Source organism: Ctenocephalides felis, unplaced genomic scaffold, assembly GCF_003426905.1.
Source record: "Ctenocephalides felis isolate EL2017-DRISC unplaced genomic scaffold, ASM342690v1 CF-g0.4_SCAFFOLD_03571, whole genome shotgun sequence".
NCBI lineage: Eukaryota > Metazoa > Arthropoda > Insecta > Siphonaptera > Pulicidae > Ctenocephalides > Ctenocephalides felis.
Genome location: NW_020539725.1, coordinates 45,043,371 through 45,048,977, shown reverse-complemented (window position 1 = coordinate 45,048,977; position 5,607 = coordinate 45,043,371). Strand labels below are relative to the sequence as shown.

Here is a 5,607-nt window from a genome sequence, read left to right as displayed (position 1 = left end):
ATACTACTACTACAGCGGCTGCTTATTGAAGGCATAATTCTGAATCTGAAACAATAAATATGACAAATGCACTCGTTTCCCGCTATAAATGTATTCAGATATAAATATACATCAGTATGTTCGAATTGCATAAATCGTTATGTGTCATATATGCATATGCGACAAACTTTGCGAACTTTAAAGCGCTCTACTCGCCGCTAGGAACATGATATAATTATTACGCAACCGGAAATTGTACGTATAGTCAGTCAGGTATTATGAATATATTCAAAATGGACAAAAACTATAGTAACCTTTCATCTGAATAATATGAATTAGCCGATATTAGAAAACTTTTGTTCAAATGTATTTTATAATATTGATAATGAAAATGAAAATCGCAAAATTGTATAAGGTCAAATGAGCTTTTCTCGTGCTTTATTTGCTTAAAGTTCATGTATTATAATTTAGATAACTGAACAAATATCTTTTAATTTAAATTTCTAATTTATGCGTATATCACAGACGTTGTTCTTCTAAACACGGGAGATAGTTAGATAAAATATATACTTGATTGCTAAAAATCAGATTGCAGTAACCTTGGGGTCCAAAAATCCTTAAAAAACCGATCACATGATTAATGGACGCCTCTCAACCTTGTTATATTAAATCGTATACGTGTACCTAAACTTTATGTATTTACTAGTGATGTTCTAAGTCGAATCAAATGATTTGAATCATTCCAATCAAGTCCTCAACAACTTGATTCGAATCTTTTTTTACTTGATTCGTCGAAACAACGAATTCGTCAAGCCAAAAAATATCAACAATTTTTATAATTGAACCAGTTTCCGTAGGACTTTAATTGTTTAGTATGTTCATTAAGATCGAGTACTCTATCGTTATACCAAGTAAATCGTCTAATTTTAATTTTAACAAACGTCAAAAAAACTACTCATTTTCTCAAATTTTGATGAATTTTTAAAATTAAACCACTTGTAAGGCCGTAATATATCAGTAAGCTCTATAAGACCATGATATATATCGCCAAAAAAGTTCCATAAGAATCGGATTAATTTTTTTTTTCAACAGTTAATTACAAGAAAACGGCCCGGTAGATTTTCACCAAACACTAATCAGTATCATTATCAATTAATATTTTTCGAACAGTTTTTGATTTTTTAAAATCGATTTGGTAGTATGAGCTTAAATGTGGACCTTTCCTTCGGAAAGTTAAAAAAACAAAAATGAGACATTGACAAATAAGAAAACTTACGAATATATTGATCATCAAGCGGGCAATACACCGATTGCAAAAAGTAAGCAGGCTATTTGTAGGTAAATCCCTTCTTGATATTAATTCATTTAAAATAGTAATTTTACTGGGTTAAATATATAATAAATAAATCAAAAATGCATTTTTTTGTGATTAAAAAAAAGTCAACGATACGTGGTGTTCCCAAGCGGTCTCCCATCTAAGTACTACCCACGCCCGATGTTGCTTAACTTCGGTGATCGGACGAGAACCGGTGTATTCAACATGGTATGATCGTTGACGACGAAATAATGTTGTCTCCAGTTGATAAAAGTGTAGATAATTTTTATTAAATAGTATAATAATAAAATAATAAATAAAACAATACTTGGTACTCCCAAGATTAGTAATTATTAAATTATGGTTGTTTTATAAATCAATCAAAATTTCAAAGTTTAATTTCGATCATCCAACATTTAAAATCGTCAACAATGAATTTTTGACATTTTTAAGGAATTACAAAAAATAAACTTGGTTAATTTAAAAATAAATATAATTAATTATTATTTAAAATGTCTTGTTATTAGAAAATCCTTTATCATCAGATGAAGTTCAGTTCGTGTTACGTTCTGTTAGTGTTGTATCGTCCAAACTTGATGATCAATGTCTTATTTTTGATACTTAAGTTTTATCATTTTGGTTACCTAACTTTTCGAATAATTGCGACCAAGAATTTGCATTCTTCGAAATCAAAGAGTTGTATAGTAATAGAAATCTAAAAAGCGCAATATAAAACAATGTTATAAATCACACATCAATTATTATAAATCAGAATTATCATCCAAAATAAGTAAATGGAATTTAATTTAGCGGAAAATCCAGCAATACCAAAACGTTTTAGAAGGAAGCAGGCGCTGCCGAAATGGAGTAAAAATATTTGTTAATTTCATTTGTTCTCTTCGCTTCACAGAAATTCTTAGAAAGCATTTATTGCAAGAAGTTTCTCGGCTCATAGGCGCCTCTGATTGTGAGCATACATCAAATGTAAATGGAACTATTACGTAGATTTTCCATCGTTCAGAAAAGATAATATCTGCGTAGTAACATATTAGTCTAGTTATTTCACGATTTGTACATGTTCATTTCGCAATTCAGAAATCGTTTTTATTTGTTTCTCATATATATACATTGATTCTAAATCGTTCGCATTATGTATGCAGGTTTATGGTTATTACCTTTTGTTGATATTTTATGATTTTTAACCAGATCAGTAAAATGCATAATTTGGAAATTTGATTTATTAAAATATTTCTTCTTTTGTTACCACTTTAAATAAAATAGAGCTACTGCATACGTGAAATACCTAAGTCAATATTTTCGACGACATTCGCAATTATTTTAATTGTAATAATGAAGTATTGAAAATGATTTTAGTACTTAATAAGTTACACAAAAATTAATTAAAATGAGTACATAAATATATTGCCTTTTTACATAAGTGTCAATCAAAATGTTTAATTATTATGTTATATAATTTAATAATCAATTTCATTCGTGAAGTGAATTAAATGAAGTAGTGAAGTAGTGAATTATCAAAGTAAGTGATAGAAGTAATAACGAATTAAAATCTGGATTATTTGTGACACATCATCTCAATATATTTGCTTTCATTTAGAAACATTTATATCCACTAAGCAAGTATACCTGACATTATGGATTAAGCTCAGAATAAATGATTATTGCACAAGATTAATGCAAATTCATGAAGCACTTGTATGATTCATTAGTCTTATTATCGATATTGAAAATAAATATTTTCTAAGATTGCGTTAGTCTATCATGAAAATCAGAGTTTTAGTACCGTCGTTTTTTTGTAAAATAACATTTAATTGCTTTTATTGAAAAGTAACGTAACATGACTTTACACTTTTTTAACCATTGCGACAAGGTTTTGTATAATCGTTTAAAATAAATTAGTATCAAAACTTATTCTGATAATATAAAATTCATTATTTATATACAATTATGTTACTTACAAACAAAAAAATAAAACTAAGATAAATGAAAAGCTAGAATGCGGTCAAATTCTTAAGATCATTTAGCTGCATAAATAAAGTCAGACCATAATTACTTCAATTAGTAAAAATTATATATATATATATATATATATATATATATATATATATTATCATATCCTTATATGAATTATCTCTACTCCTCAATAGACAAGAAGTTTTACTTGTCCTTTTCGGACAGTTCTGAAAATTTGACTAATTAAAAAAGTGTATTATAAAAAACAACTGATGATAGGGGGTGGTTTTTATCCAGGCCTTATATTATAAAAAGTTTTATAATATTACTGAAACTTAGATCAGAATATATATTGTAATCCCCTACAATTTTGCATGAATCACATCACATAACCCAATTAAGTACACCGTGATAGTAATAGACTATATGCAATTCATTTGTGCAATTCATTAGAAATGGATATGTTTCCTTAACCTTTGCTGGTACAACATTCATAACTCAATGTGTAACATTGATATATTATATATTTACTCATGGGCACAAGTAGCAATCATTAAAACTTTAATCCTATATCTGTAAATTAAAAACGGATCGAAATATTATTACATTTATTGATCTTATTTACTCATTAAATCTGGCATATCAAACATATAATTTGTTAAGAAAATACGATGTTGGTTTCGTGATATTTGATATAAAATATATATTTTCTAAATTAAAGGTAACATTTTCAACGGTTAAAATTATTGACATTTTGAATCGAGGTAAATGATTCAATTACTAACTATGCACTTGATAGTGAAGAATGAGAATTATAAAACTTTTGGTGAATGCCTTTCTAAGTATTTGACTCATGGGTCAAAAGAAAATTGAATTGTACGGTAATATATATGTGTTATTTGGTTTCTGAATGTACCACATAATTATGTCAAAGCTTGCTTGATAATAATATGTTCAAAATATCACAAATGTTGCACAACAATAGAAAATCTGATAGAATTATGTTGAATAATAATCTGTTGTCGATCAAATTTTAGAATAACCAAAAATAATTTCTACAGCAACCATACAAAAAATAAGACGATTATTGGCCATAATAATATTTTTTTTATAGAGAACTGATAAAACTAGTGGTGCATTGCATTGTGCCGCAAGGCAAATTTCGGAACTTTCCGTACCAAAAATTAATACTTTTAATAAAGATTCAATTTTCTTTTAGAACTTGTAATTGTAATTTTTGAAATTATTAAAATTTCTGAAGAAAATGAACTTTTTAAAAAAATTCGTTTTTTTAGACTTTGAAATATTTGTAGTATAATGGACAAACATTGGTACGGAAACCATAAAAAAGTAAACAAAATTTGTTCTTATTATTAAAATATCTATAAAATATGTGATAATTTGATGTGCTATGTCAAATAGATCATTTTTGTCGGCCAAATGGCATTTTCACTTTTTTATGAGATCTCCAAAACCACTAGACCTGCCTTTCCAAAAATTTCACCAGTTCTTCACTTTGTCAATACAAATAAAATGTGTTTTGAAACATTCAAGCTGGTTGATCCGTGTTCTCGAAATCGTCGACGAAAAAATGTATCCGCACATACATACATATACACACACATACATACATACATACATACACAGACACACATACATCCATTTTTACCAACGAATACTACAACTTACCCTACGGGAAGTTAATAAAAATACAGTTTTTGGATTGTAGTATAATAAATATTCAAAAACATTAAATTAAATATAGTTTATTGTTTTAATTATAAGCAATAAATAATATAAAAAAATAACCATTATTATTATTTTTTTAATTAAATTAAAAAAATATTCAAAGTAATTTATGGGCCATAATTACTAAATTTTAATAGTGATTTAATAAAATTTAAGATACAGTATTTAAATTCAAAATATAATAGAATAATTAATTACAACAATAAAAATTAATATTAGATTTGGCATGATTAGTAAAATTTCATAAAGAATTAATAAAGCTTTAGAATTACCGAATAATATGAAAATATCAATTGTCATAAAGAGCACGATATTCGTCGGGGATATAGCTCAGTGGTAGAGCATTCGACTGCAGATCGAGAGGTCCCCGGTTCAAACCCGGGTGTCCCCTAAACTATTTTTATTGCAGGAACCGATAAAACTTTCGATAATCAATTAAAAGCATACATTATTAAATATTCAGGAATTTATTTTAACAACAAATTCAAGCAATATTTGGATTCATTGAATTAAGGCATAGAATTTCATCTTTTTATTACAAACCTTCTACGATTAGGATTAACTGCATTTTTCCTTGAGGCAAGTCAAATTTT

General features: G+C 27.2%; 2 non-coding genes across 2 annotated transcripts; one reads left to right on the top strand and one right to left on the bottom strand.

Annotated features, from left to right (window-relative positions):
• Window positions 1-1,417: 1,417 nt before the first annotated feature.
• LOC113387083 lies at window positions 1,418-1,536 on the bottom strand. Its single transcript, XR_003368052.1, has one exon. It is a non-coding gene; the product is annotated as a 5S ribosomal RNA (ribosomal RNA).
• Window positions 1,537-5,333: 3,797 nt separating this feature from the next.
• Window positions 5,334-5,405, top strand: Trnac-gca. Its single transcript has one exon. It is a non-coding gene; the product is annotated as a tRNA-Cys (tRNA).
• Window positions 5,406-5,607: the final 202 nt, after the last annotated feature.